Source organism: Pan troglodytes, chromosome 3 (genome assembly GCF_028858775.2).
Source record: "Pan troglodytes isolate AG18354 chromosome 3, NHGRI_mPanTro3-v2.0_pri, whole genome shotgun sequence".
In the NCBI taxonomy this organism is placed as follows: domain Eukaryota; kingdom Metazoa; phylum Chordata; class Mammalia; order Primates; family Hominidae; genus Pan; species Pan troglodytes.
In genome coordinates, this window is record NC_072401.2 from 16,908,950 (window position 1) to 16,931,118 (window position 22,169).

General features: G+C 39.9%; 1 long non-coding RNA gene across 1 annotated transcript in view; it reads left to right on the top strand.

Annotated features, from left to right (window-relative positions):
• LOC129143700 (uncharacterized) overlaps positions 1–18,399 on the top strand; it is a 41,015-nt gene extending 22,616 nt beyond the window's left edge. Inside the window, exons 3-4 of the long non-coding RNA XR_008547457.2 lie at positions 8,182–8,257; positions 15,886–18,399. This is a non-coding gene — a long non-coding RNA (uncharacterized LOC129143700). The remainder of the gene's footprint in view (positions 1–8,181; positions 8,258–15,885) is intronic.
• The last annotated feature ends 3,770 nt before the right edge of the window (positions 18,400–22,169 follow it).

The window sequence follows — 22,169 nt, forward strand, 5'->3', positions numbered from 1 at the left end:
GACAGGAACAAACTCTTTTTCCTGCCTGTTCAATCTTCAAATTATGAAGTTTCTTATAGTTTGAGATAAGTAGATATTTTACCATGAAGCTCTAGTGCCTCTGAAGCTATAGTCTGAGAACATTCTCCATCATAGCCAATTCATTCAGTCAGTGGTTGCCTTGGTTAATACTGTAGCCTATTTGATTGTCATAATTTACATAAAATATTAAATCAACCAAAAAAACCCCAGATCATTTATGTTGTGGTCTAGTCACATGCATGAACATAAAACTCAATCTCGTGACCATGAATATGAATAAAGACAGTTTTCCTTTTGGAGTGGTATCCTAGCATCAGAGGATGTCCATTTGCCTGGAACACCTCCAAAAGCACCTGCTGTTAAAGTAGGGGTTAGCAAACTATGGCCCATGGACCAAATTCATCCCACTGCCTGGTTTTGTAAATAAAGTTTTATTGGAACACAACCACTCCCACCCATTCTTTTACGTATAGCTCCTTTCACAAATGACAGAGTTGAGTAGTTACGGCAGGGACTAAAATATTTATTACCTGGCCTTTAAAGAAGGTGTTTGTCAAACTCTGTATTAGAGCATGCTTTCTTGTTAGGAAGCCTGGGTGCCCCTCTAATGTTGACTGATTTTAAATTGGCTACAGTCTCTTTTCAATGTTACCTCTCTGACTACAGAAACATCAAGGGGAAAAAAACCATCATGAACAGAAGTTTTCAAGTGTGACTGAGCAGAATTACCTGGGGAACATTTACAATAGAAATTTTTGGACCCATTCCCAGAGATCATGATTCAGTAGGTCTGGAGTAGGGCCTGGGAAACTTACTTTGATACAAATGATTCTGGTGCACAGCCAGGAGCGAGAAACTTGAGGAAAGCACATGGAAGCTGGAAATGAAACAAGCAGGAAGTGAATTCTGATTCAGTCTTGCTGTGTAAACTTGGGTGAATTGCTTCACTGAGCCTTAGTTATGTCATCTGTAAAGTGGAACTAACAAGTTTTCCTTCACAGGGCTGTTCTGAGGACCAAAGAAGACAATAGTTATAAAATGTCCAGCACTGTGTTTGCACAGAGTAGACACTTGGTTAATGGTCCCTTCTTTCCTCCACTGGAGAATCCAGTGCCTTGGAAAGCACACCAGTTTGATTTTCTTCATTTTGTCTTGTGTATTATGTTTCCACTTCTGTTTATGTTAATTTTGCTCTTGTCAAACTATTCCCCAATCCACAAGTCCTTCTCCATGTATATTAAAGCTAGAGGTGTTTGATTTTTTTTTTTTTTTTTTTTACAAATTTGTTTCTCTGGGAAGCACCCAGAGAGCCGAATGACCCTAAATGGCTTGTTAGCCATATGACTGCCAATGGTCTTGATTAATTCTTTAAAACATAATTAAGGCCAAGTTTTTAAGTACCTTTAGTGATTTTCTTAAAAACCTTGATATAAGATGATAGACTTTATACATTCAGAAGACAATCCATTGGACAAATTGAGATGAAGTTTTGTGAGAATCTCTTTCTTTAGAAATGGAAAGACTTGCTATTAGTTTTTCTTTCAATGTCTGGTAGAATTAAGCAGTGAATCCATCAAGTTCTGGGCTTTTCTTTGATGAGAGACTGTTTATTACACTTCAGTCTCATTGCTCATTATTAGTTTGTTGAAGTTTTCTGTTTCTTCATGTTCGATCTTGGAGTTTGTATGTGTCCAGGAATTTATCCATTTCTTCTAGGTTTTCCAACTTGTTGGTATATAGTTGTTCCTAATAGTTTCTAAGGATTCTTTGTGTTTCAGTAGTCTCAGTTGTTAGTCTCCTTATTTATTTCTAATTTCATTTAGGTCTGCGCTCTGTTTTTCTTAATCTACCTAATGGTTTGTCAATTTTATTTATCTTTTCAAAAAACCAACTTTTAATTTTGCTGATCTTCTGTATTTTTTGTCTGAATTTCATTTATTTCCGCTGTGATCCTTTTTATTTTCCTTTACTAATTTTGAGTCAGTTTGTTCTTGCTTTTCTAGTTCCTTGAGGTGCAAGATTATTCAGTTGAAGTCTTTCTACTTTTTTGGTATGAGTGTTTATTGCTATAAATTGCCCTCTTAGTGCTGCTTTTGCTGTATCCCACAGATTTTAGGATGTTACATTTCCATTTATAGTTGTTTCAGAAATTAAAAAATTTTCTTTTTTAATTTCTTTACTGACCCATTGATCATTCAGGAACATGTTGTTTGATTTCCATGTGTTTGTATGTTTTCTGGTGTTCCTCTTGTTATTGATTTCTAGTTTTATTCCACTGTGGTCAGAAAGGAAATTGATATGATTTTGGGATTTGTTGAGGCTCGCTTTGTGGCTTAAGATATGGTCTGTTCTGGAGAATGTTCCATGTGTGGATACAAATAATGTGTACTGTTCAGCAGTTGGGTGATTTGTTCTGTAAATGTCAGTTGGGCCTATTTAGTCTAGTGTATAGTTTAACTCCTATGTTTCTTTGTTGATTTTCTGTCTTGGTCTCTTTGTCTTACCATCCTGACTGACTGAGAGTAAGCCATCTATGAGTAACGGACACTGTCGACGTTTTGCTCACCTGTCCTCCTGCCCCCTCTGAATTAACTGGCAGTCCTAGTAGACTTCTCAGCATGCTAACATCTTCCCACTTCAAGCAGCAGATCGTTCATCTGCTTCACCTGAGACCTTTCTCAGCTCCTTAGGAGCTTTCTCTCCAGGAGCCAAACACAACCTGGCAGTATGGGGTAGTGGATAATAACCCCAAGTCACCTGTCTGCAGTGGGACAATGCTGTGGGGTATTCTACTTGATGCCTCAGAGGGTCACCACAGGGGTTGAGTCTCAGTTGCCCAACATGTTTATCTGCTCTTTGACGTACTCTTTACTGGCTTTTCTTTCTTCCCTGTCTCAGATTTCTCACTTCCTCACAGGACGTGTGGGATCATCTCCCAGATGAACTACCAGTTCCTAAGTATTTGTCTGAAAGTACGCTCTTTTGAAAATCAAAACTCAGACCAGTTTGGACCCAGGACATAATAGAGACCATGGTCTGGCTTTAAACGGGCCACTTTAAATGATTGTATATCTAGAAAACCCCATTGTTTCAGCCCCAAATCTCCTTAAGCTGATAAGCAACTTCAGCAAAGTCTCAGGATACAAAATCAATGTACAAAAATCACAAGCATTCTTATACACCAATAACAGACAAACAGAGAGCCAAATCATGAGTGAATTCCCATTCACAGTTGCTTCAAAGAGAATAAAATACCTAGGAATACACCTTACAAGGGACGTGAAGGACCTCTTCAAGGAGAACTACAAACCACTGCTCAATGAAATAAAAGAGGATACAAACAAATGGAAGAACATTCCATGCTCATGGGTAGGAAGAATCAATATCGTGAAAATGGCCATACTGCCCAAGGTAATTTATAGATTCAATGCCATCCCCATCAAGCTACCAATGACTTTCTTCACAGAATTGGAAAAAACTACTTTAAAGTTCATATGGAACCAAAAAAGAGCCCGCATCACCAAGTCAATCCTAAGCCAAAAGAACAAAGCTGGAGGCATCACGCTACCTGACTTCAAACTATACTACAAGGCTACAGTAACCAAAACAGCATGGTACTGGTACCAAAACAGAGACATAGATCAATGGAACAGAACAGAGCCCTCAGAAATAACGCCGCATATCTACAACTATCTGACCTTTGACAAACCTGAGAAAAACAAGCAATGGGGAAAGGATTCCCTATTTAATAAATGGTGCTGGGAAAACTGGCTAGCCATATCTAGAAAGCTGAAACTGGATCCCTTCCTTACACCTTATACAAAAATCAATTCAACATGGATTAAAGACTTTAATGTTAGACCTAAAACCATAAAAACCCTAGAAGAAAACCTAGGCATTACCATTCAGGACATAGGCACGGGCAAGGACTTCATGTCTAAAACACCAAAAGCAATGGCAACAAAAGCCAAAATTGACAAATGGGATCTAATTAAACTTAAGAGATTCTGCACAGCAAAAGAAACTACCATCAGAGTGAACAGGAAACCCACAAAATGGGAGAAAATTTTTGCAACCTACTCATCTGACAAAGGGCTAATATCCAGAATCTACAATGAACTCAAACAAATTTACAAGAAAAAAACAAACAACCCCATCAAAAAGTGGGCAAAGGACATGAACAGACACTTCTCAAAAGAAGACATTTATGCAGCCAAAAAACACATGAAAAAATGCTCACCATCACTGGCCATCAGAGAAATGCAAATCAAAACCACAATGAGATATCATCTCACACCAGTTAGAATGGCGATCATTAAAAAGTCAGGAAACAACAGGTGCTGGAGAGGATGTGGAGAAATAGGAACACTTTTACACTGTTGGTGGGACTGTAAACTAGTTCAACCATTGTGGAAGTCAGTGTGGCAATTCCTCAGGGATCTAGAACTAGAAACACCATTTGGCCCAGCCATCCCATTACTGGGTATATACCCAAAGGACTATAAATCATGCTGCTATAAAGACACATGCACACGTATGTTTATTGTGGCACTATTCACAATAGCAAAGACTTGGAACCAACCCAAATGTCCAACAATGATAGACTGGATTAAGAAAATGTGGCACATATACACCATGGAATACTATGCAGCCATAAAAAATGATGAGTTCATGTCCTTTGTAGGGACATGGATGAAATTGGAAATCATCATTCTCAGTAAACTATCACAAGAACAAAAAACCAAACACTGCATATTCTCACTCATAGGTGGGAATTGAACAATGAGAACACATGGACACAGGAAGGGGAACATCACACTCTGGGGACTGTTGTGGGGTGGGGGGAGGGGGGAGGGATAGCATTGGGAGATATACCTAATGCTAGATGACGAGTTAGTGGGTGCAGCACACCAGCATGTCACATGTCACATGTATACATATGTAACTAACCTGCACATTGTGCACATGTACCCTAAAACTTAAAGTATAATAATAAAAATAAACTAAAAATAAAAGTAAATAAATAAATTTGCTTGTGCATTTCTAGCTTTAGCTTCTTTTTTGCAAGGGGAGCTTAAGTATTAGGATCACAGCTGAGGCCCAAGATATAAGAAAAATAGCCTCTGAGCTCCAAGTTATGTCTATTCTGAATCTCTTGCACTTTGTTCACAGGCGAGCATCTTTAGGCCTCTCTTAGGACCTGCTAATCTTTTTCTTTGCATTGATGTAACAAACTTGTCTAAATAATTCCCAAATTTATAAATGTTAAAAGCAGCAAATTATAGAAAATTCAGAGGTTGCTATTAGTACTGCTGCAAATATGGTTGTTACTAGCCTGCTGGTAAACAAGAAGACATAAATTGCTCACAGTAAAAAGCACAGTAGTTTATGACCATTAAGTGAAGGGGCGTGTAATCCTACATACATACAGACTCCAAGGGTTTTTTTCTATTTTAGCTTAGTACAATAACTGATTGTCATGGTTAATTTTATGTGTCAACCTGTCTGGGTCACGGTGCCCAGATACTTGGTCAAACATTATTCTAGATGTTTCTCTGATGTGTTTTTGAATTACATTTAAATCAGTAGATTTCAAGTAAAGCAGATTTCCCTCTATGATGTGAGTGGGCCTCATCCAATCAATTAAAGTCCAGAGTAGAAAAAAAAAACTGATCTCCTCTGAGCAAGAGAGAATTCTGCAGCACATGGCCTTTGGTCTTGAGCTATATTGGCTTTTTTTCTGGGTCTTCAGCCTGCTGCCCTCTCTGCAGATTTTGGACTTGCTAGCCTCTGTAATTGTGTGAGCAAATTCTTTAAAATAAGTATCTTTCTCTACATATACGTACACATTCTATTGATTCTGTTTCCCTGGAGAACCCTAATACACTGATATTTATAATAATTTACCTCTTTGTTCAACACCTATTTATTGAGCACTTATTATGTGCCAAGTACCATTCTAGGAACTTGGAATGGATTATTAAGCAATACAGGGTCTTACAGATTAAGACCCGACCCTGGTGTGCTTTTATTCTAGTGGGGGAAGATAAGTGGTAAAAAGTAAACATGAAGCATTAAATTATGTTCTAACATGCTAGAAGTGATAAGTGCTATAGAAAACAAAAGTAAAAGGAAGACAGTGTGAGGAGACATTGGGTCATTAGAGAAGGTTAAAATGTAATCAATATATTGGGAAAGTAGATAACTATGAAAGACTCACAAATGTGCAAATTGCTTTAAATTAAGCTTTTAATTTTGAGGTAATTATAATAAATGTGCAGTTGTAAGAAATAATATAAAAAGATCCTATGTACCCTTTATCCAGTTCCCTACTGTGGTAACATCTTGCAAATCTATACTAAAGATCACAACTGGCTATTAACACAAATGCAGTCAAGATACACAACAGGTGCATCACTACAGGTATTTCTCCTCCTGCCTTTTTATGACCACAGAGCCCTTCATTTCTTTCTTAACCATTACTATAATTTTGTCATTTTGAGGATGTTATATAAAAGGGCCTTATGGTGTGTAAGCTTTCAGAATTGGCTTTTTTCATTTGGCATAGATCCTTGACAATTCATTCATGTCATTGTGTATATCAATAATTCATTCCTTTTTATTGCTGAGTAGTATTCATGGTATTGATATACCACAGTTTGTCTCACCATTCACCCATTGAAGGGCATCTGAGTTGTTTCCTGTTTGGGACTATTATGAATCAATTTGCTATAATTTTCCATGTACACATTTTTATGTGAACATATGTTTTTATTACTTCATAATGAATGCCTAGCGGGTGCAGTTCCAGGGTCCTATGGTAGTTACATGTTTAGTTTTGTAAGAAACTGTCAAACTCTTCCAGAGTAGCTGTGCCATTTAAAATTCGCATCAGCAATGTATGAGTGATTCAGTTTTACTGCTTCCTCGCCAGCATTTGGTATTATAACTATTTTTAATTTCAATCATTCTGATAAGTGTGTAATGATATCTCATTGTGGTTTTCATCTGTACTTGACTAATGGCTAATGATCTTCCACATCTTTTCAGGTGCTTGTTTGCCACCTGTATATCTTCTGTAGTGAAATGTTTATTCATGTCCTTTGCCCATTTTCTAATTAGATTGTTTAGGTTTTTTTTTTTTTAACTTCAGAGTTTGGAGAAATATCTACATATATATATATATATTAGTTCTTTACTAGCTATGTGGTTTACAAATATTCTCTCCCAGTCTGTAGCTTGTTTTTTCATCCTTTCAACAGGATCTTTTGCAGAACAAAAGCTTTTACTTTTGATGGAATTCAGTTTACCAATTTTTCCTTTTATGGTTCATGCTTTTGCTGTCAAGTGTAAGATCTCCTTGCCTAACCCTAAATCCTGGAGATTCTTCTCCTCTGTTTTTTCTTATAAGTTTTGTAGCTTTATGTTTTACATTTAAGTTTATAATTTTGAATTAATATTTGTATTAGGTGTGAAGCTTAGGTCAAGTTTCATTGTTTTTCCTATGGATTCAATTGCTTCAACACCATTTGTGAAAAGTCTCCATTTCTTTTGTTGAATTGCTTTTGTATAACTTTGTCGAAGATCAGATGGGGATATATTTGTGGACCGATTTCTGGATTTTTATTCTCTTCTATTGATCTATGTGTCTATCCCTCCACCAAGACCACACAGTCTTAACTACTGTAGCTATATAATATGTCTTAAAATCAGGAGGACTGATTCCTTCCACTTTATTATCTTGCAAAATGGTTTTAGCTCTTCTAGTTCCTTTGCTTTTCCATTTAAATTTTAGAATGAACCTATCTATGCCTACAAAAAATCTTGCTGGAGTTTTTATGGGAATTGCATTAAATGTGCATATCAATTTGAAGAGAATTGATGTATTTATTGTGTTGCTTTTTTCAAATCATGAACTCAGCATGTCTCTCCATTTATTTTGATCTGTAATTTATTTCATCAGTGTTTTGTAATTTTTAGCATACAAGCCCTGTGTATGTTTTGTTAGATTTAAAACTAAGCATTTTCATTTTTCAATTGCAAATGGTATTTATTGCCTTTTAATTTTCAGTGTCTGTTGGGACAGTTTTAATTTCTTTATTTCCATTTTCACTTGCATGTCTTTTATTTCCATTGTTGTTGTTTGTTTTCACCTTACAGCACTGGCTAGAACTTCCATCCCTGTGGTGAATAAGAGTGATGAAAGTGGACACCATCGTATTATTGAATTGAAGGGGTGAGTGCCACCTTATTACTGTCAGATGTGGGAAGAAGTTCCACTTCCCCACTCGGCCTCCATTGACATCCAATGCTGGGAGGGTCCTCATTACTGGTGAGTAAGGTGAGAGCTCCAGATCTTTTCTGAGCTTCCACTGATACCTCCTTGGCTGGAAGAGGTAGGAATACCTTCTTACTTCTCCCCACATAACCCCCACCAACATCGTGGTGGAGAGGTGGAGGGCCAGCCCCACTACCACTGGGTTGTATTGAAAATCCTAACTTTCCACTAAGCCTCCTCGGACACCAACTTAGTGTGGAGTGGGAGGTGCACCCAGTTACTTCCATGTGGGGTGCTACTACTGCCCAGCAAAGATGAAGGTCCTATTTTTATATTCAGCCTCCTTTGATATCCTCTTTCTCCCAGTGGGGAACTGGGGAGCCTCATTACATCTCAGTTGAGATAGAAATCTAGGCTTTTTACTGGACCTTTGCAGACATGAGTGGAGCACAGAATTTTCTGCTGGGTTTGGCTGGAGATGAGCTGCTATTTTCTGGAAGTTTTCTGACTTGAAAGATGGAAGCTTGGTTCGCTTGTTGGGTTGCCCTGTTCCTGGTTCTTTGGTGGAGGAAGCAGGCTTCTGTTGGGCTTTATTTTGTCTGTGCTTGCTCACATCTACGGGCTGCTGGCTTCCTTAGGAACAGTTTGGGATATATGAGGGAAGGAGCTTGGGCCCTGAGTTCCCTAGCTGGCCTATCTTCTTCTCTCTACTTTTCATAGCCTTCTCATATTTATTTTACCTATAACATCCAAGGTTTTAAGTGTGCTTAACAGAAGGAATAGGAAAAAGCACATTCACTCCATCTTCTCCAAAGTTGAAGTCCTTCATAAGTTTTTTAAATTTTCTTTAGCTAAAATGACTAAATTTTTAGTTATCTAGAAAACTTTCCTATCCAAAGTGACTCATCAAGGACAACTGTACAATTTTGTTTTACCACCTATGTTATTAAACTAGAGATTTCCCCCAGAGAGTAACATTTACTTTGCTTGGTATTCAATTATAACTATCAGATATTTAAGGCTGAGTCACCTATTTCTAATAACCATGGTGATTGCACCAAATAATTACATATACAACATATGAAAGGCAGTCCTCCAGCCGAGGGATCTGTGGAACCACAGGTCTGTAGAACTAGAGAGAAGGAGAAAATCATTAAATCCTTCTGCACCGAGGGGTGGATATCTGAGTTGGCAGAGCAGGAGTTGAAGGTGCAGGTTTTGACATTTTGGCATGGAGTTGGCTGAGCTCAAATTTCTACCCTGTGTTTATAAGCTGGGTGACTTTAGGCAACTTATTTCATTTTATTTTTCCTCAGTTTCTATTATTTTAAAATGGAGATTATAATCATACATACTTCGGGGGACTGAGGTATGCATTCAATAAGTGAGTGTATATGAAACACTTATAACAATTATTGGCACATATAACCATTCAGTGAATATTACCTACCATAATTACTCATATAGTATGATTTAGAGAGATTAGGAAGACTGCTTTCCACCTATTTTCCTGCCTATTTTTCATCAGTAGCTGGGTTTCAACCACTAATTACTTAGGTGAAGGTATGGGCCCTATTAAATGCAAATCTCACAAGGCCTAGTGTATTATTCTGAAGGCATCTATACCTTGTATTAGAGAGATCTAGCTATTGCCTCAGCTGTTGATGGCAGAGGCCCAAAATGACAGTGGCTTAAAGAAAGATGGAAGCTTGGTTTGATCTCATCTAAAAGTTCAGGTGGTCTGGAAGTTCTGGTCTGCAAAATTGCCAGGGCCCAGGCAGCTTCTGTCTCATTGCTCTGCCATCTCTAACACGTTGTCCTTGTCTACATGGTGCTAGATGGCTCATCCTATATCCATCCACCAAGCATCAGGATGGAGCAGAGACTAAGCAGGAAAGGATCCGCCTTCCTTTTAAGCACATGTCTCCAAAGAAGCCAGCATCACTCCCACTCACATCCCATTGGCCAGATATACATCACCTGGCCACATGTAGCTGCAAGTCAGGCTGGGCATGGATTTCTTCAATGCAGTTGACTATGAGACTATCTAAAAATGCAGTTAATATGGAAAGAGAGTTTGCCCCACACTGCAGGGTGGATTAGTGTATCTTCTACTGCTTACCTTAAAACCCGTGAAGAATCTTCCTGATTCAAGCCCCGTATCCTCACTCTGTCTTCTTATTTGCCTTGCGTATAAACAGTACCTCCTTCTGCTCTCATCAAAAGCCAGCATTACCAGGGCAACAGGGAGAAAAGTCAGTTGTCTCTGTTTTAGGGCAAAAGATCACCTTCTCTGTCATTCTTGGCTAACAATACTCACATAGGTTTTGAAAACCTAGGTTATGCTGGCTTTGTGATGTTGGAATAATAGCTAATCTCTCTAAACCAGTGGTTTTCAACTGGGATAATTTTGCTCCCCAGGGGACATTTGGCAATGTCTTTAGGCGTTTCCAGTTGTCCCAGTTGAGGGAGAGGGCTGTTTTAATGGGTAGAGGCCAGGAATGTGGCTAAATATCCTACAATGCACAGAACAGCACCAACTTATAAAACGTTATCTGGTCTGAAAATATTAATAGTGTTGTGGCAGATAAGTTCTGCTCTAAGCTTTAGTTTCTTTCCAGAAAACTGGGACGAAATAGCACCTGCTTCATAGGTTATACGTGAGGAGCCTCTGAACCAGCACTTGTAAAGGATTTAGCCGAGTGCCTGGCCCATGGTGGGTTCCAGACAACCTCTGTCCTCAGGGACTCTTAATCTTCTCCTTGTTTTATCTGACTTCTCTGCACTCATCTTCTTGCAATCTTTATTATTATTATTTTTAATTTTAGATTCAGAGGGTACATGTGCAAGTTTCCCACCTGGGTATATTGCATAATGCTGATGTTTGGGCTTCTGATGATCTTGTCGCCCAGGTAGTGAACACAGTACTCCCAACTGGCAGTTTTTCAATCCTTTTCCACTCCCTGCCTCCCTCTCTTTGGAATCTCTAGTGCTTATTTTCCTATCTTTGTGTCTGTGTGTATCCAGAGTTTAGCTCCCACTTATACATGAGAACACATGGTATTTGGTTTTGTTTCTGCATTACTTGGCTTAGTATAAATGGCCTCCGCTGCATCCATGTTGCTGCAAAGGACATGATTTCATTCTTTTTATGGCTGCATAGTATTCCATGGTGTGTATGTACCACATTTTCTTTATCCAGTTGCCACTTATTAGCACCTAGATTATTCCATGTCTTTGCTATTGTGATAGTGCTGGAATGAACATGTGAGTGCATGTGTCTTTTTGGAAGAACAGTTTATTTTCCTTTGAGTAAATATCCAGTAATGGAGTTGCTGGGTCAAATGGTAGTTGTATTTTTAGTTATTTGAAAAATGTCCAAACTGCTTTCCATGGTGGCCGAACTAATTTGCATTTTAACCAGCAGTGTCTAACGTCTACTTGCAATCTTTAATTAATAGTATGTATGTCTCTTGGGAAGGGGAAATGAGGGAAATTACATTTTACTGTGGAACTGGTGGATACCAGAATTTTAACATAAATTACTTTATGTAAACATCTCCAAACCATGTGAAGTTGGCATTACTCTCCCCAACTTGGAAATGGGCCAGTGAGGCTCAGGGAGATCTCCTAACACCCTGCGAAAACAGAGTTAATCAGTGGCTGAGCAGGGATTTGACGTCATGTATGTTTGACCCCAATATGTGTGTTTTGGTTGCAAATTGGCTTTTCCCAGTCCTGTAACTTGGAAATTCTACAAGGGTAAAGAGGGCCGGGTGTGGTGGCTCATGCCTATAATCCCAGCACTCTGGGAGGCTGAGGCAGGTGGATCACCTGAGGTCGGTGGATCACCTGAGGTCAGGAGTTCAAGACCAGCCTGACCAACATGGTGAAACCCCATCTCTACTAAAAATACAAAAATTAGCTAGGTGGGTGGTGGGTGCCTATAATCTCAGCTACTCGGGAGGCTGAGTCAGGAGAATCGCTTGAACCCTGGAGGTGGAGGTTGCAGTGAGCCGAGGTCATGCCGTTGCACTCCAGCCTGGGCGACAAGAGCAAAACTCAGTCTCAAAAAATAATAAAATAAAACAAAATAAAATGGCAAAGAGAATCTGAAGCACCAGAATGCTCTGGAGGAAGTCAGAAGAGACTGTTGCAGGGAACAATGATGCAGTCACACTTTTTCCTCAGGTTGGGCTTGTAAAAGCAGCATGTACTTCAACCTGTTTAGGAGCCTTGGCCATGTTATCTTGTTCCCACAAAATGGTAGGCAGTGTTATCTTCTTTTTTCCTTGTTGAATCCTAGGAATTGGGTTTATATTAGTATCCTAAGGATGTTGTAAGAAATTACCACAAACTGAGTGAACTAATGCAATAGAAATTTACTCTCTTACAGTTGTGGATGCCAAAATTCTGAAATCAAGGTGTCAGTGGGGCCATGCTCCCTCTAGCCGCTCTAGAGAAGAATCCTTCTTTGCCTCTTCCAGTAATTGCCGATTGCTGGCAATTCTTGGCATCCCTTGGCTTGTGGCTGCATCACTCCCATCTCTGCCTTTGTCTTCACTGGCTTTCTTTCCTGTGCATCTGCATCTCTGCATCTCTGTATCTCTACATGGACTTCTCATAAGGACAGCAGTCATTGGATTTTTGCTGATTGTAATCCAGCATGACTTCCTCTTAATTTGATTACATCTGCAAAGACTATTTGCAAATGAAGGCACATTCACTGGATTCACTGGTGCTGCGGGTTAGGACTTAATAATAGCTCTTGGAGGGACACAATTCAACCCATGATGGGTCTAAACAGTGTTTTATAATTGATATAAAAGCTAAACCATGTTTTCTTAAAACAACTAGAAACTTCTAACCCAGTGGCAACTTTGGGTGTGCAAGAGAGCTCAAAACAAACTCTCAGTTTCCTGGAAAGAGAGGAGGCCTCCACTATGTCAGCCCGTGGAGACTCCTCCTTGATACTGACATTATTGCAATACATGCAAAACACACAAAAAAATCACCTTAGAGTTTGGGAAGGATGAGGATATTTAATGGCAGCAATATAAGTAATTTTTTTTGCCTCTGCATATACTCTTTTTTAATTAAAAAAATAAAAACGGAAAAACAGATTGGGGTAAAAGCTCTTTAGTTTTTAGAGGTGATATGAAAGGAGAAAACCTGTATGGCTTCTGGTCTTTATACAGTGCATTGGAACAGAAAGTCTTAATTATACCAATCAAGGCGACATCCTTTTCCACTGAACTATGTATTATATTTTCCCTTCAAGACAAAGATGAACATTTATGCAATTAAAATAGGCTGATTGAAAAAAATCCGTGTCAGGCATAAGCTCGGATTTATACTTTTGGGCTCAAATGACTGGGGAACATTAAAAAAACTGCACAACTGAGCAAAAATGGTCTTTTTTCAGCACATATTTTGAACAGGAAAGAGGAGTTTGCTTTCCCCTGCATTCAGCAACCCAGCTCCCCTCCTCATTAGTCCAGTGCAGAGCTGGGGCTGCTCCCTCAGGTCCTCATCAGCTTACTCAAACATGCTGTAAAATTGATCTGACAGCCCATGAAAGGGAGTTTAGAGGCAGGGAGGGAAGGACATGAGAGAGCTAAGATTTTGGTGACATGGAACTCTGTATTTTCAAGGCTATCACCATGTTTGCCTAGTATTAAGGGCTGTGACATTAGCAAGGCCCTCTGATCTTTCGGCTACAAAATTGTTGTGACAAGGGCCCTATGTGTGTGTGTGTGTGTGTGTGTGTGTGTGTGTGTGTGTGTGTGTGTTGAGGGGTATCTTTTGAGTCCTGAGTTTGAAAATACTTATTTGTAATAATGGGAAAGAAAGTTCTATGATTGAAGGCTGAATCCTTTTGACATGAAGAGCAAAGACAATTAGCATTTGTTGATCATTTGTTAAATGTCAGATGCTTTCATTTTTTTTCTTTTAATCACCATGATAATCCTTGAGGTTTGTATTATTATTACCCCATTATACAGATTAGGGCACAGAGACCAAGAAAGATATTTGACATATTTAGCAATCAGAAAAACACAGGCAGAGACGATTTGGAAGTACTCTGGCCATAGGTCCTGGAGTTCCCCAGGAGCAAGTTAGGATGGCTGGGGCCATGGGAAGGTACACCAAGGAATCTTGGGGCAACAACTATTTATAATCCCAAAAATATTTCAACTGCCACCAGAGCAAACCAGGTAAATTGGCTCTGTTTGGAAGAAAAGTTTGCTTTCCCTAAGACAAGCAGTTAGTCACATGGTCTGACTTGGGGTTTGAACTCAGCTCGTTTTACTGCAAATATAATACTCTTTCCAATATGCCACACTCTCGTCTCCTCACTCTATCCTTTCTGTGAGGTCAGAGCCTGCAAATGTGTCTGGAGGAGGAACAGTGGCAGATATTATCGGGGGTGAATGAGGTCAGAGGCTTTCCTGTGAATATCTTTGTCAAGGTGATGGAAAAAGTTTCCAGCAACCTTTAGAATGTGTGTCGTGTATCATGAGGATTGGAGACTACAAAAGAGGAAAAGGTGTTCAAATTCAAAGTTGGATAATTAAAAACAAATACTGTCAACATCAGTAATTTTCCCCAGAGTTGCTCCTCCCTTTATGGTATGGAAAGTTTCAAGACCTGTGACCTAGATGGTCTTCTGGGGAGACAGTAGATATACATGGAGAAAATGCCAACATATTTTATGGTTATGCTAAGCATATTTTGAAAACTTCCGTTAAGATTTTGGTTCAGCCTGGTGCAGTGGCTCATGGCTGTAATCCCAGCACTTTGGGAGGCTGAGGCGGGTGGATCATCTGAGGTCAGGAGTTTGAGACCAGCTTGGCCGACATGGTGAAATCCTGTCTCTAATAAAAATACAAAAAATTAGCCAGGCATGGTGGCGGGCGCCTGTAATCCCAGCTACTTGGGAGGCTGAAGCAGGAGAATCGCTTGAACCTGGGAGGTGGAGGTTGCAGTAAGCCAAGATGGCGCCATTGCACTCCAGCCTGGGCAACAAGAGCAAAACTCCATCTCAAAAAAACAAAAACAAAAACAAAAAACACAAGATTTTGGTTCCCCCACACACAAAAAATAGAGTTTGAAATTTAGTGAATTAATTGTATTCCATGGCTTTTTCTTTACAGATAGATTCAGGTCTCATAAAAAACTATGCCATCTGTACACATTCTGATATGTACAGCAAAATGCTGTCATTTTCTTTCAACTGGCAACCCCAAGCTACAAACAAAAACATGCTGGTGGAAATTAAAGGAAATGCCCTCTCTATCCAATTGAAACAGAGAGATGTATAAAATCCTTTCTTTTCTTTTCAAGTAAGGGCACAAAACAACATTCCCTTCTCTAAACACAAGTAGAAATTTACTCACTGGCTTGGAAAAAACAGGCCAAGAATGGACACTTTTTCCTCCCCAGAGATCAGCGCAGCTCTTATATCTATTTAAAAACCTTTGAATCTGTGCTTCCTGCTGTTATCTTACATTTTTTAATTTCATCTATTTCACTATGCTGTTTTCCTCAGTGAACTAGTACCACCTCTCCCTTCCTTCTTGCAGATTCAAACCTCTTCTGTGATAATCATAGAACTGTAGCATCAGAAGGCAATTCCCTAAGCGTGGTCTGCCCACATCCCTGGTGGTAAGCCAAATGATCGTAAGTGGTAGAGCGGCAATTACTTTTAAAAAATTTGACAGTCATATATCTATTTCAATGTATAGCAAATATAGAATTGGAACATCAAACTATGATTTTATAGATATTATTGCCTAGGACCATGCTAAGTTTCAGAAGTGAATCTATTTAGATCAATAAAAATATATTAAGAAAGTAGTGGCATAGGTGGTGTGTCACTCTAACAGAGCATAAACCAGTTGGGAGACAATCCTACCGAGGTCTGAAGTGGCATTCTCACACATGGACTATGTTCTCAGCAGCTGGGCAGCTAGCTTCTGCTCATGAGGAGCAGAGGTAACTGGAGTAGCATAGTCTGCATGAGGATTGAGCAGACCCAAACACAAGTTGAGAGAGGCTGGGCATTAGAAGAACAAATATCTCCTTTTAAGATTATTCAGCCTGGCAGTCTGTTCTCAATGTGAACTCAAGAGGCTGCTTCCTCTACGTGCCCATGCAAAGCACAAATCTGAGATCTTACTATTCCAATTTGAGGAAGAGCCACCTGCACCTTGGAAAAACGGAAGCGCGTGCAAAAGCCTGAGAACCAGCTGGTTGCAGGTCTGTGCCAGGCCTTTGTGCACTAGGTGTGCCTGGGTCGGGGGAGAAGTCCATGGGGCTGAGCTCAGGCAGGCCAGTGCTCCATGTATGTGGTAACAAGAAGGTAAAGGAACAAGAAAAGCTGTTGAACCAGCCATAAATTGGCTGTCTTCCGTGGTATTCAGTGTCCTGTTTATGACTGTAAATTGGGTATATCTTTATCACAACTGTGCTTTTGGGGAAAACAGGAAGTATTTCTCCTAAGGAATGGGTTTACACTGAATATTTGGTGTATTCGTTCTCACAGTGCTATAAAGAACTACCTGAGTCTGGGGAATTTATGAAGAAAAGAGGTTTAATTGACTCATAGCTCTGCAGGCTTAACAGGAAGCATGGCTGGGGAGGCCTCAGGAAACTTACAATCATGGTGGAAGGCTAAGGGGAAGCAAGCATGTCTTAACCTGACAGAATAGGAGAAGGGGTTGGGGAAGTGCCACACACTTTTAAACTATCAGATCTCATGAGAACTCACTCACTCTCACGAGAACAGCATGGAAGAAATCCACCCCCATGATCTAGTCACTTCCCACCAGGTCCCTTTCCCAAAATTGGGAATTACAATTCAACATGAGATTTGGGTGGGGACACAGAGCCAAACCATATCCCTTGGTATGTTAGTGAGGGCTCTCAAGATAAACAGAACTAACAGGATATATCTATATATTTATCTAACGTAGGAGATTATAAGGTATTGGCTCACTCAATTATGAAGACTGAGAAATGTCATAATCTGCTTGTCTGCAAGCTGGAGATCCAGAAAAGCTGGTGGTGTAGTTTAATGGACTGAGAGCCAGTGCTATAGATTCAAGTCCAAGCCCGAAGGCCTAAGAACCAGGAGCTCCAAGGATAGGAAAAGATTTACTTACTAGCTCATGCAGTCAGACAACGAACAAATTCAACCTTCTTCCACCTTTTAGTTCTATTTAAGCCTTCAACAGATTGGATGATGCCCCCTCACATTGTGGAGGGCCATCTGCTTTACTCAGTCTACCAATTCAAATCCTAATCTCTTCTGGAAATAACCTCACAGAAATATCCAGAACTAATGTGTAATCAGATATCTGGCCATCCTGTGGCCCAGTCAAACTGACACATAAAATTAACCATCACACTTGGTATCATCAACATTGTGCTAATGAAGACTGAGTTATTTAGACTTTGGAAAAGATACAGTGGACTATTGTGCTCATTTGAGGATGTCCACGAAATCAGCCTTTAGTACTAAATAAAAAACAGATAGATATGAAGAATGGATTGTTTAGGCAGATTCTGGCACAGAACATGGCTGATGTTAGAACCTCCCCTCCCCCAGGGTCATGACCTTGGGAAGAAGAGATGGATAAGTAAACCCTTAGACCCATCTCAATATTACCTCCTCAGTAAGTTCTTTCCTATAATAATTGTACCTTACCCTTCCTTGTTCTTCCATCTTCTGTATCACTTTATCTGGACAACTGTTAGGGTAAGCACACTGCTAATTATGTTTTTGTTTAATCCACTTTGATAACATGTTAAATGCCCAGAGTGTACAGATCTCTTCATGATTATCTCTGCACTCTACTCAGAATCCAGTTCAGTGCTTTGTGGAGAATAATAACTCAGAACAATAAAGATGGAACTGAAGGAGGGGGTATAAGTGGGGAGATGTAGCCACGCTCAGCAAGACAGGGCCATGTGGTCACAGAACTACCCAGGAGACTTTGTCCCTGGCCAGCGCCTAGATGACATTTGCTGGATACTTGGCACTGATTGCTGCTAGCTGAGTGAGGAAGGGGGAAAAAAAAAAAAAAATCCCAAAATATATTCAGCTGTTCTAGATTTAAGGTTTGCCTGGCTGCTTCACGGTCACAATTGAACATGCTGGTTACTCTGGGTAAATTAAATTAGCTCTAAAGATATGCCCAATTGCACCCTAAGTTCCAGGTGTTGACAAGTCCTTGGCTCGAAACAGGATCATCGGTGACAATAAATTTCACATATTTGGCTTTTGTAAAATCTAAAAGATTTGTTCATATGGTTATAAATGGCTAAAGAAAACAGGTAAAGCAGCAGGTGCTAAGATATGTGTTGTTTGGTGGCTTAGACAGGCAGATAAGACCCTTAAATGTTGTAGCCTTTGAACCTGGGATGGGGCAGAGTGATATCTGATGCCATGGTAAGCAGAGTAACAGGCTGGGGAAGCATTGTCGTTGCATCAACAGGTAGGGGTTTGAGTTCTACCTCTGCTGCTTAGTGCCTGTGTCACCTTGGACAAGGTTATGTAATTTCTCTGAGGTTCAGTGTTTTTCTTTGGAAAACGGATTTTAAAACACTTGGCTCAGTGCTCAATAAATAGTAACTTTTTTATTATTTTAATGTAGGACCTCATTTAATCCTTACAATAACTTCATGAGTGCTCTATCAATATCCCCATTTTATAGATGAGGAAACCAAGGCAATGGAGACTTGGAGAATGTATTAGTCAGGGTTCTGTAGAGGGACAGAACTAATAGGATAGACATATATATAAAGGGGAGTTTATTAAGGAGTATTGACTCACACAATTACAAGGTAAGGTTCCACAATAGGCCATCTGCAAGCTGAGGGGCAAGAAAGCCAGTCCAAGTCCCAAAACCTCAAAAGTAGGGAAGCCTACAGTGCAGACTTCAGTCTGTGGTCGAAGGTCCAAGAGTCCCAAAGCTGAAGAACTTGGAGTCCAATGTTCGAGGGCAGGAAGCATCCAGCATGGGAGAAAGATGTAGGCCAGAATACTAAACCAGTCTAGTCTTTTGAGTGCTTTTATTCTGGCCTTGATGGCTGCTGATTAGATGGTGCCCACCCAGATTGAGGATGGGTCTGTCTTTCCCAGTCCACTGACTCAAATGTTAATCTCCTTTGGTAACACCCTCACAAACACACCCAGGAACAATACTTTGTATCCTTCAATCCAATCAAACTGACACTCAGTATTAACCATCACAGAGAGCATAAGCAAATTGCCCATGGCATTAGAAGTAGAGATGAATTTTGAATGTGTTACCAGACCAACAGGTTTGTATGCCCACTGTGCAGTAACATACCAATACATCGAGACAGCAAGGTTTGCATCAGAGAAAGAGTTCAATTATCACAGGATGGCTGAATGAGATGAGAGGGATACTTAAATTCAGCTCCTTGAGAAGTTCTGGGCTGGAGTTTTTAAGGGGATTATGGAGAGTGAGGGGCTGGGAAATTGAGGTCATTGGCTACTTGTATTAAGGGGGATGAAATCATTAGAATGTAGGAACAACATTCTTCAGTGAGTCAGCCTCTTCTTAGTAGTTTCACTGGTATGCAGGATCTGAAAGAACATCTCCAAATAGAAAATTTAAGTTTCACAATGCCTAAGTTGTTATCTATAGAGCAGTTAAGGGGAATTTTAATCTTGTGACAGGGTCTGCAAGATTCTGGGGCAACAGGCACCAACAACTATGAGGAAGCAGGTCAGAGAGCCAGCTCCCGTCATAGTTAATGCTGAATGTGCTGCAAGCTGGATTTATTTTTGTTTCTTCCCCTCCTTTCTTCTTGACTTAAATTCAGTTTTCTTCTCCTTTACTTTTATAAAGTTTATAGGGATGGTTACAAATCTGTGTCTCCAGGCCAGCGACTGATCCCACTAACCCACACTGGTAACTTATAGCTATTAGTAATTTATATTCCACAACCAGCATAAACATGCTGGATGAATTCACTTGAAGTTGTCAACTCTCCTTTTCTTCCAAGATGACTCAGAGACTTGCAAACTGAATACTTGTATAAGATGCATCTCTGTCCTCTTTGGCAGCTTGGCATACTGGGTCACAATGTAATAATTACTTTCATGGTCATCCAGGAACAGACAAATCCCTTCTTTCCTCATGCCTTCAATGTCTTGCCTGAGAAGCAAGAGGGCTGGAGTCTGAGAGATGATCTCCCAGCTCTCACATGCATGGGAACGCGAAAGGCAGGCATGGTCCATTGGAAAAGAAAAAAAAACCTGTTTGGATCAATAAAAAGGGACAGGCACGGGAAAACAGTCAGAGCGTGATAGATGAGGGAACATGTTGTTATGTAGGTGGGGAATAAGAGGAAGACAAGGGTGTATAGAGGAAATGGGAGAGATCTGTGGTTCTTGGGGACTTTATTTAGAAAATTCTTCACAATTCTCAGAAAGCTTAAATAGTTTTTGAAGAAATAGGAGTGAAATTCTTTGGCTAGAAAGTGGACAGGAGACCACTGGGTCTGTGTGCCTGTGTTTGTGAGAGTGTGAAAGTAGATGGATAAAATTTGCAAGCAGGAATGAGTCAGACAGCCAGCTTCTGGTACCCTTGCTATAACTATCCAGAAGCATGAGTCCATTCTGGTTTTAGGACTCAGGAATATAAATGGAATTTGTATTGCCATCCAAGGGTGGGTGTGAGAACTGGTGAGAATATAATAGATTACTTGTGTTTATGAGGTCTGATATGAGTAGTTTAAGCTGTAAAAGCAAGATATGAGTGAGTCTCATTTTCTGTGGTTCTTCCAGTTGCCCCTAGAGAGAAAAAGTGATGACTGGGTATACTCAATCCAATAAATAAATAAACACATACACATTTTGCAATGATTGCTTTCTGCCGATGTTAAATATGCCTCCCAAGTTGGGAAAATGGCTTATATGTTCTACTGTCCCTCCTGCTTTCTGTCTCCCCAGCCCCTCTCTTCCTTCAAGGCTGAAGGCTTCCATAGTCAGTTGAGACTCTGCTTCACACATTATAATGAAGGCGCTTGCTCTCTAAATGACTCTCTAGTCCTGATTGTGCTAAATAGGGTTTCTGTGGTTTCAGATGAGGACCATTTTTTGTTGTTGTTTAAATGCTGATGGCCTCCCAGACATTGTAGAATCAGTGGGGTGCTGAGGAGTGAGGGAGAGGAAGCTTCTTTGCCAGTCTACCAAGAATTGGGGTAGGAAGCAGTGAAAAGAACCCCCTGAGTTTCTAAAACCTCTCAACTGGAGTGGAAGAGGAGGGGTGTCCTTTGTAAATTATCCAAACACATTTCCATAAAAGTTGAGCATTTGTACTAAAATGGGATCTTGGCTTCATTTTCCCTGCAAATGGCCAGGGAGAAGGAAGCACTCTCTCATTGGGTGCAGAGAAGGAAAAATATGGCACCCTGCCTAGAATGGAGATTTTATGTTTTACAGAAATGACTTAGGAAGGACATCCTGCAAGAAGCTGTTGATCAGTGAAATGTGTATTTGCTCAAAACACACTTTCCCAGCTGAGCCTCACCCCTTCGTTCCAAGTCTTCCTGGCTGGGTCCTGCACATTTGGCTCCCCCATAACCTTGTTTAGGACTGTTTCTGTTGAGGATCACACTGTGCAGAGTTTCAAAGTCATTCTGCTAATGTGAGTACTTCTCCTATTTTATGCATCAGAAGGCATTCAAAATCTGTCCACAGTTGAGAGCATCAGAAAAACAAAACAAAACAAAACAGGTGTTTATAAAAGCTAACTTACTATATGCCAGACCAATTCTAAGTACTTTACAAATATTAACTCATTTAATACTCACAACAAACAGTTGTTGC